This window comes from Astyanax mexicanus, chromosome 20 (assembly GCF_023375975.1).
Source record: "Astyanax mexicanus isolate ESR-SI-001 chromosome 20, AstMex3_surface, whole genome shotgun sequence".
Taxonomy (NCBI): Eukaryota; Metazoa; Chordata; class Actinopteri; order Characiformes; family Acestrorhamphidae; genus Astyanax; species Astyanax mexicanus.
In genome coordinates this window covers 9244524-9255427 of record NC_064427.1, presented here as the reverse complement: position 1 = coordinate 9255427, position 10904 = coordinate 9244524, and positions in this window count along the sequence as shown.

Here is a 10904-nt window from a genome sequence, read left to right as displayed (position 1 = left end):
GAGAGAGAGACCAAGAACACCAAGGGACTGTGTGAAAAGTACCAACAGGAAAGAAAAACAGATCGTCAAAAGCATTCGAGGGAACGCTATAGAGGCAAGCAGAACTGACGTCAATATACAGTACACAGAGGAGCCGCAATATTCTGCCCTAATATACACTTACTTACAGTATAAATCTGTCCCGTCATAATATTATGACCACCTCTTTGTTTCTACACTCACTGTCCATTTCTTTTATCTCCAACAAACATATAAATGCACCCTGTACTTCTACAATTTCAGACTGTAGTCCTTTATCTGTTTCACTGCATATTTTATTATCCTCCTTTTACCCTTGTTCTTCAATGGTCTGGATCCCTAAGCCCCACCACATAGCAGGTATTATTTTGATGGTGGATCATTCTCAGCACTGCAGTGACACTGATATTGGGGTGGTGTTGGTTATTGTGAGTCGACTGGTTCAATTGTATCAGACACAGCAGTGCTGCTGGAGGTTTTGAACACCACAGTGTCACTGATATACTGAGAATAGCACAACACCCAGGAATATCCAGCCAACAACGTCCTGTGGACAGCATTCTGTGAAAAGTGTCCTGTTGACTGTTAAAGTGGGTAAAAGCTTGATAACAAACAAAGAGAAACAGATGAACTACATTGTTCCCAAAAAAGAATGCAGTGTATCGGTGGAGCATTATCCTGCTGAAAGAGGCCACTGCCATCAGAAAACACTGGTTTTCATTACCATAAACGAAAGGGTGCAATTCAAGAAAGAAGGTCCTACTCCAATAATGATGCTTTTAAAACTCGACTAAGGTTTGCAGGTGACCACAAGGACAAAGAAAAGTACATATTTAGTTTAGAAGATTAAATGGAGACGTTTAATCCTAAGAAGATTTTACCAACTGTTAAGCATTGTGGTGGCAGCAACATGTTTTGGAGCTGTCCCTCTCCTTTGGAGACACAGGACATGGCATCCAGTTTCCAATTTTCAAGTTTTGGACTAAAGTAGATGGCAGCATTTCTGAATCATGTTGACTTTTAGCTTCTTCTTTGTATAATACATCTTTAACTTGCGTTTGTATACTACACAGTCAAAAACAGTGATTTCTGGAAGTGTTTCTGAGGTTTTTAATGCTAGTACTGCGTGAGACCCAGAAGATCATGAGCATCATATACGCCTTGTCCCTTACGTTGTGCGTTCTATGTTGTATTGTGAATCTGTGAGGTTTGCAAGTAATTTCATACTGTTTTTATTTCCACTTATTTACATTTTACACAACATCTCAACATTTTTGGAATTGGGTTGGTAAAAAAAAATGTATCTCTATGGCAATTCCATTTTTTTTGTAGAATGAACTAAAAAAATATTCTAACAAGATCATTAAATATATCTAACAATGTTGTTAGAGCAAACACATGTTTCAACATTATAAATAGATTAACTGATTTGTTTTGTTTTAGTTTGGTACATGCTGCCAGCATATCGTGTGACTGCATAAGGAAGTAAATTTCCAACTTGTCAAAAAAATGTCAAAACTACTTTAAGCGGAGTGAGGATTTCCAAAAAGTCCTACCATAGTTTCCAGGCTATAAGCTGCTGCTTTTTTCACACTCTTTGAACACTGCGGCTTATATGAGGGTACGGCTAATATATGTTTTTTTTTTTTTCATTTTGTTTTTGTTTATTGGCTAACAAGTGCTTTACTTACCGAAATAAACTGCCATATTTTTCGCACTATAAGGCGCACTTAAAATCCTTTTTTCCCATTTATTTCCCAAAAATCATCAGTGCACCTTTTAATCCAGTGTGCCTTGTGTATGAATTTTACCTGTCAGGTTGTAAGGAGCAGTAAAGCCACTCCAGCACTCCAGTAAAGTTCTCCAGCACCGTGGCTGGAGTAGAATTAGCATTAGCCAGTAACTGCAATTTCCCCCGTTGAGAGGTGAGTATCATCCATTAGCATTACCTGCTAACGGTTAGCTGCTAATGCTAATGCTCCAGCCTTAGTGCCGGAGAAATTCGGGAATCTAAGCTTACTATAAATACACAGAAGTGCTTTACTCACTCAAATAAACGGTTTTGAGTAGAAAAATCTGTGTAGATTAACATTCAGTGGTCGTTTGACTTGAAAGGAAAAGAGTCTTTTTTTATTTACAGTTTTGTTTATTTAGCTTAGCTTTACTTAACTTAGTTAGCTACCCCCCACCACCATCCGGTGGCGAGTCCTGCTGAATAAGAAGTTCCTTATAGTGTCTCTTAAAATGCACCTAATAACCCAGTGCGCCTTATATATGACAACAGACCAGAAAATAGGCTTTAATTGATAGTGTGCCTTATAGTGCGAAAAATATGGTTACTTCAGAAAAGATAAGTGTATATGTAGATTAATCCAGGACTCGTCAGGACAACAAAGAATTTGCAGCCACCTGACATCATTGTGAATCGTGCATTTAAAGTGGGGCTCTGAGCTTCCAGCATTCCAGGTTTTAAAGAAATCACATTTAACAGCATCATTTTTACTCTCCTGTACATTTATTTTAGGCTTACAAATGAATTTAATGAAAAGGATCATTGTTTTAAGTGTAATGTCATGATATTAATGTCATACATGTTACAATTACATTAGGTTACATCTAAATCACATTTTTAAAACATATTGGAATAAATGATCAGATTAATCAAAATTGTAGTATAAACTGCCCACTTAAATAAACATTTTAAACCATTGTATTATTTTTACTTAAGACCAGCTATGTTAGTGTTACAAATTTAAAGCAGCTCTCATATGAGACATTTATAGAACTGTCCCAAATTTCATTATATACATTATAGAAAATAGATGTTCTTGATATAATGCACCTTATAATCTGGTGTGCCTTATAGTGTGAAAAATACGGTACTTTTTATGCCAATATTTACCCAATTACACTTGATGTAAGTGTTCTCTGGTACCAGGAGAGTGCTTTGTAAATAAGAACTTGGAGCATGGCAGCAGTTGGAGATTTATTTAATCTGACGTGATGTAGAAAAATCGCAGTGTTTAGTAAGACTGCTGCTCAGTGGCTTCATGCTGAGTAAGTCAGGATGAGTAAGTATCTGTCCCATTTAAAGCCCAGCTCAAACTTAAATGACTACACAAAATGGTTTAAAGGGCCTGTGATATGAGAAACCAACATTTTCTCTTTGAAGTAAATATTTTCTGTAATATATACTTTTATTTTAAAATATAGCATATACTTCTCAGTTAATGGGAGAAAAGCTAATCCCTGATATATATACAGGGCCATCTCAAAAAATAGAATATCTTTGAAAAATTATTTTATTTTAGTAATTCAGTTAAAAATGTGAAACTCATATTATATAGATGTATTACACACACAGCGATATATTTTAAGCGTTTATTTATTTTATTATTGATGATTATGGCTTACAGCCAATGAAACCCAAAAATCAGTGTAGCAGAAAATTAGAATATTATATAAGACCAATTGGTAATTTCTGCAGTGTGGGCAGTGTGCCAAGTCCTGCTGGAAAATGAAATCGCATCTCCATAAAAGTTGTCATTAGCAGAGGGAAGCTGTAAGATATGAAGTGCTGTAAGATTTTGTTGGAAAACTGACTGCACTGACTTTGGACTTGATAAAACACAGTGGATCAACACCAGCAGATGACATGTCTCTCCAAACCATCACTGATCATCAGTAAATTTTACATTTCATTTGTAAACCAAGGAAGCAGAGTCTGGAGGAAGAGTGGAGAGACACACAGTCCAAACTGCTCGAGGTCTAGAGTGAAGTTTCCACAATCAGTGATGGTTTGGAGAGACACGTCATCTGCTGGTGTTGATCCACTGTGTTTTATAAGTCTAAAGTCAGTGCAGTCAGTTTTCCCACATAATCTTACAGCACATCATGCTTCCCTCTGCTGACAGCTTTTATGGAGATGCATATTTTATTTTCCAGCAAACTGGCCACACTGCAACATATGCACACCCTCGCTAATGCACAACATGAGTCAAAAATGGCCCGCATTCCTTTTCTATGTTATTTTAGCCATATATGAAGTAACAGAGAAAATGAACGTGGGTCATTTTTGCAACCATATTGTGCATTAGATGGGTCTTGTTGTGAACAAAAAGGGTTTTTATTCAAAAAATAAGAAAGGAAAAATAAAATAGTGATGTTTGATTAAAAACTGGTTAATTGAGGAACACCTTGAAAATCAATTTATTGAAAAAGTATAGGAAACCAAAATGCAGCCGAATCACTTTTGACCCATGTTGCGGATCAAAGAGTTACTGTATATTTTACACTGTAAGGTGCACTTAAAATCCTTTAATTTTCCTAAAAAATTATCAGTGCACCTTATAATCTGGTGTGCCTTATGTATGAATTTTACCAGTCAGGTTGTAAAGAGCAGTAAAGCCACTCTGCTGAAGTGCAGCGTTATACAGTAGTAGCATTAGCATTAGCTGCTATTTCCCAGTTTAGAAGTGAGTATTATCAGCCTGCTGCTAACCCTGGCTGGCACTGCTGGAGCAGCATTACAATTAGCCGCTAACTGTGTGTTGTGTCCCCACTTGAATGATCAGACCGGACAGCAATGTGGAACAAACTTCTCTCTCTTTAATGTAACAGCAAACAAAAAACACAGTCCACTCCTGCGCACTCTACTTTGCTTCTCCCTCTGCCTCCGCTCCTCCTCTCTCTACACACACTTAGCTCCCCCTAGTGTTCTCTCTCAACCGCACATATCCCTTTCTCTTAAGAAACTCACCAGACTGAAAATAAGCACATGTAACGTTCAGCTGCAAAGTATACAGCATTCAAAATAACCAGATGGACTACCATACAACAGTATAACTATGAGTTTTCTGAAAACATTACACCAGCATTATATATCTTCTTGTTACAGATATGTACTAACTTTTGTCTTAGACTGTTATTTACATCACATAGTCTTTAGACCACGTGGGTGCTTTCCTAGCCCTTATTGAGGCTCTGACCTGTGTACTTTGTGAAGGCTGCATGATATCAATGTCCATCATTGACAACCCACTTGAATTCTCGTCTTCATTGTGCGAAGGCACAGGTGCTAAGTAAGATGCATTCCAACACCGTCCATCTGACAATTTATAGGTGTATGGACCCCTCTGTTCCATCACTTTGAGTGGTTTTCCGAACTTGGACTGAGTCTTTGGAAGAATGCCAGGTTTTCTTACTCTGACATACGAACCACACTGGAAAGAAACATGCCTTGCGCCACGCCTCTTATCTGTGTATGCTTTGCTCTTCGCTTGTTGTGCTTTCACTCTAGCAAGGACCTGCTCTGATGATGGTGCCGACTGTGAACCAGGAACCTTGAGACCTGAGACATGGAGCTTGGTGTGCATGGGTCTTCCGTGTAACAGTACTGCAGGGGAGCACTGGGTTGTAGCATGTGGGGTAGCACGGTATGCTTGCAAAAAACCTTTAGTGAATTCTTTCCACTCTTTCTCCTCCAGTGAAGCTGTCTGCAAGCAGTCTTTAAGGCTGTGGTTGAAACGTTCAATTTCACCATTTGCACGTGGATAGTACACTGAGGATGTTCTGTGCACAATCCCTCTTTCTTTGAGAAATAACGCAAACTCATGAGAGGTGAACTGTGATCCGTTATCAGAGATCAGTTCTTTCGGGTCACCCTCCCTACTGAACACTGAAGATAGAAAATGGATCACGGCCTGTGTTGTAGCCTGTGCAACGAATGCTATCTCAGGCCATTTGCTGAAATAGTCTATCAGTGTGATCACAAAACGACAATGCCCGGGTGCTTTGTCAAAAGGCCCCATGATGTCAATTGCCAGCTTTTCCCAAGCACTGGTAGGGAATGGCACAGGTTGCATTGGCGTTGTATGTGTGACTGCTGACTTGTCATGTAACTGACATGTTACACATGCTTTGATGGATGCCTCCACCTGTGAATCCATCCCTGGCCACCAATATAACTCTCTCAGACGGACCTTGGTACGAACAATGCCTGGATGCGTGTCATGTGCCAGAGAGATAAGCTTCGGCCGGAGACTTTGTGGTGCCACAAGGCGGGTTGTGCCTCGTACAACACATTCATCTTGAAGAGACAGTTCAGATTGGAGCCTGAAATATGGCTGCAAGGCTGGTTCCAGGGCTTTCGCAGACTTAGGCCATTTGGACATGAGCAATTCACGCAGTTTGGTTTGCTCCGGGCAGGAGACACATGCAGCTTTGAACTCATCGCATGTTATTGCCGGTAGTACAGAAGTGAGTGCAACTACTTCCACATCATTTTCTAGGCAGGCCCCTTCACTGTGTAGTGGCAGACGGGATAAGCAGTCAGCTGTGCAATTTTCATGTCCTGGCTTGTACTGAATGTCATAAGAGAATGACATTAACCTAGCTGACCACCTAGCTATGCGCATGCCAGCTCTACCATGTCCCTTGGAAGACAGCAGTGTAGTCAGTGGGCTGTGGTCTGTACGTAGTGTGAAGTGTCTTCCCCACAGGTATGTTCTCCACTTCTCCGTTGCCCACACACAAGCTAGGGCCTCCTTTTCTATGGTAGAGTATTTCCTCTCTGCCTGGGTGAGTGTACGTGAACCAAATGCTACCGTCCGTTCAGTGTCATCTGGATGCAACTGAGTAAGCACAGCCCCCACCCCATAGTCCGAAGCATCTGTAGTGACTATGGTGGGAAGTTCTGGGTTAAACAACGCAAGAGCAGGACTGCTAAGTATGAGTTCCTTGACCCTCTCAAAACTCTGCTGAGCCTCTTGTGTCCATATAAATGAAGCAGATCCACGAAGCAGGCTGCGCAATGGCTCCACTACAGCTGCATAATTTGGAATGAATTTTGCATACCAAGATGTGAGACCCAAAAATGAGCGAAGACTGATCACATCTGTAGGCGGTGGAGCTAGTGACACCGCAGTCACATGGGAAGCATCTGGCTGTAGCCCTTTTGCTGACACAGTATGCCCTAGAAAGGACAGTACAGGTTGCCTGATACGACACTTGGCAAGGTTCAGTTTGAGTCCTGCCTTGTCTATGCGCTGTAACACAGAGTTCAGATTTTTGTCATGTTCCTCCGCTGTTAAGCCTGATATGATTATATCATCCAGGTAACACTGGACTCCTGCTTGACCCTTCAGGATGATTGACATCATCCGCTGGAAACAGCTTGGTGCTGAGGCCAAACCATACGGAATGCGTTTGAAACGGAAAAGGCCGTCATGTGTTATGAAGGCAGTAATATTACGGCTGTCCTCATGTAACTTGACTTGGTGGTAAGCACTCTGAAGTTCCAAGGTAGAAAAAAGTGTTGCTCCACGTAACTCTGTGAACATTTCTTCCATGTGTGGCAGAGGATAACTGTCTACCACCACTGCCTTATTCGGTTCCCTTAAATCCACGCACAATCTGACTCCCCCGTCTTTTTTTTTTTGTCACAACTATGGGAGAGACCCATTCAGATGCTTCAATTGGCTCAATCACATCTTGTTCCACCAGTTTCTTTAGCTCGGTAGAAACCGCTTCCCTAACTGAAAATGGAAGGCGTCTTAGTTTCTGCTGTACCGGCTGAGCATCTGGCCGAATTTTCACTTGATGAGAGAAATCCTTTGCACAGCCCAGGGCAGTATCTTGTGCAGCTGCAACTGTGGAGACTGAGAGGTTGTGTGGGGCTGAAGTGACACTACCATTCAGTACCTGCAACTGTAACGCTGAGAATAAGTCCCTGCCTAGGACTGCAGATCCTTGCTGCACAATGTATAGCTCAGCAGCAGTACTGTGGTCTCTGAACTGTACCTTGGCGTTCAGACAGCCAACAACATGTATCGCATTACCCCCAAAACTAACCAGGCTTCGTGTTGGTGCAGAAAGGGCAGTACTTGAAAAAAACTGCTTGTATACAGACACAGGTAAAATAGAAACTGCAGAGCCAGTGTCTAACATTAGTTCAAGTTCTTGTACCTGACCAGCGCCAACATGCACCTGGACTGTACACATAATTTTGCCTGGATCATTTGCTCTATGGTCAATGGTCAGAACAGTCACTTCTGGTACAGTTACCTCAGACACTTTCCTGGTTCCCCGACACACTTTGACGAAATGTCCCCTTTTATTACAGCCTCTGCACAGTGCATCTTTAGCTGGGCAGCCAGACGAGTTAGCAGTATGCTGTTTTGATCCACATCTGTAGCATGTAATTCCCTGTGCATTATGTGATGCATTATGTGACGCACCACGAGCCCTCTGCGCAGGCTTGCCTTTACACTGGAATCGGTGCAGCCTGCTATTCTGCTGTACAGCTTGTACCGCTCCGTCGGCAGCTCCCATCATTATCTTAGCCTCAGCCATAGCACTTTCAATTTGGCGTGCTATTAACATGGCTTTCTTGAGGTCTAGTGGCACTTCTAAAAGCAAACGCTCTCTAATGCGGGTCGAGCTTGTCTTTTCAACGAGCTGATCTCGGATCATTTCTTCTTCCATAGTTCCGAATTCGCATGTTGCTGCAAGCTCTCTCAAAGCCGCAACATACTGATCAGCAGATTCACCAGCGTGCTGGTTGCGCTGGCGGAACCGGTACCGTTCAGCCACTACATTAACTTTTGGCACAAAAAAGTCCTGTATAGCTGAAAGAGCTGTGTCGTACTTCTCATCTGCAACAGTCAGTGTGTAGAAAATACGCTGACCTTCTGCTCCCAAGCAGTGAATGAGAAGTGCACGCTTCCGAACGTCTGAGAGCTCCTCTCCCATGGCCAGCACGTAGTTCTCAAACACACGTATCCACGACTTGAAAGGTACTGGTGGCCCACCGGGAGTTGGAAGAAATGGTGCAGGCTGGTTCAGATTCAAAGCCATCCTTGTCGCCATATGTTGTGTCCCCACTTGAATGATCAGACCGGACAGCAATGTGGAACAAACTTCTCTCTCTTTAATGTAACAGCAAACAAAAAACACAGTCCACTCCTGCGCACTCTACTTTGCTTCTCCCTCTGCCTCCGCTCCTCCTCTCTCTACACACACTTAGCTCCCCCTAGTGTTCTCTCTCAACCCCACACTGTGCTAGCTCTTTTGCCAATCAGAGGTGAGTACACTGGACTGTAGCCTGCATGTTTAATGTGTTAAAACAAGCTATGTGTGACGAACTGCTAGCTAATATCGCCCTGACTTACCGGAGCACTCAGGGTAGCTACTGCTAGCAGTTAGAGGCTAATGCTAATGCTCCAGTCCTAGTGCTGGGGAAATTCGAAAATATAAGCTTACTGTAAATAAATGGAAGTGCTTCACTCACCCAAATAAGCAGTTTTCAGGAGAGAAATCTGTGTATATTAACACCCAGCGCTTGACTGTTTTTTAATACAGTTTTGTTTACTTAGCTTAGCTTTACTTAACTTAGTTAGCTTTCCCCCCCCCCCGACCACAAGTTCCTTATAGCGTCTCTTAAAAGGTGCCTCATATTCCAGTGCAGAACAATGGATCTATACCTTTGACAGTGGAGAGAAAAACTTTTACCTGTGAGTTCACACTAAACATACACTCAAAAAAATTATGTGTAAAATTTACTTAAAAAAAGTTTTGCAACTTTTCTGCATTTGCTTTTTTTAAGTAAATTTAATTTCAGATAAATTTAAGTAACTTCAACTTGATTTCAAGGCTTAAATGTTACATAGAGTAAATAAGTGAACTGAACTTCAATCAATCCTTTTTTAGTAAACTTTATTTAATTTATTTTTTGCTGAATCATTCCTTTCTTTTAGTAACCTTTACTTAATTTCTGCATAAAAAATTACCTATTTACAATTACTTAATTTATGCATTATTACTCAAATAATTTATAATACATAATATATTATAATTCCTGTAATGTAATTATTTTTAATTAAAACACATAGATGGCATGTAATACATTCTTTATACTAATATACATCCATGTGTTGAGAAAGTGAGACTTGGTCTGTTTACAAAGTAAATCTTTGAGATTATGTAAATATTTTAATGTGTGTTTTAACTAAAATTATATATACTAATATTGCAGATATTAAGTAATTGTAATTAGCTAATATTTTATGCAGAAATTAAGTAAAGTTTACTAAAAGAAAGGATTGACTGAAGTTACCTACTTACTTTATGCAACATTTAGGTCTTGAAACCAAATTGAACTTACTTAAAATTATCTGAAATTAAATTTACTTTAAAAAAGCAAATGCAGAAAGTTGTGTTTTTTAAGTACATTTTATGCATCCTTTTTTCAGTGTACATGACTATTCATGGTAGGATCCAGTGACTGGGCAATCAGTATGCCTACACTTTATTTGTAACACTCTAGAAGTAACACCACATACACTTTCTAAATGATAAACCACTATTTAGCCAATACCCATCTTTATAACATTCAGAGCCCATGTCTAAAACATTTAACTATGTAATTGTTAATGTTAAATCAGCACCATTTAAAGTAGGTTTTTGCAAAATCTGTGTCAAGAGGAGATTTATTAAATAGTCTGCTAAACCATTCAGAACAAAAATCATATATAACATCTCTTGGACAGGTCCCATAAATGTGGAGATCTGCACAATTGCAGTAGCCAGAAAAACAAGATTTTTTTTTTTTTACCGTATTAGACAACGTCTGGGTCCGGACCCGGACCGCAGTCTGCAAATATGTGATCCCTGGTCTAGACCATATACACGGTTCTGTTTTATAAAACCACTCCTTGCTGCCCTGCAGAGAACAACAGGTTCAATGTTCAGTTTTACAGTGTTAAATATGTCAGGTCAAGAAAGACTTTCTTTATTTTATATATTTTTTATAAAAACTTATTTATGTTTAGTAAAATCAAGAAAGACCATATTTTATTTTTTATAAAAAATATATTTATGTTAAGTAT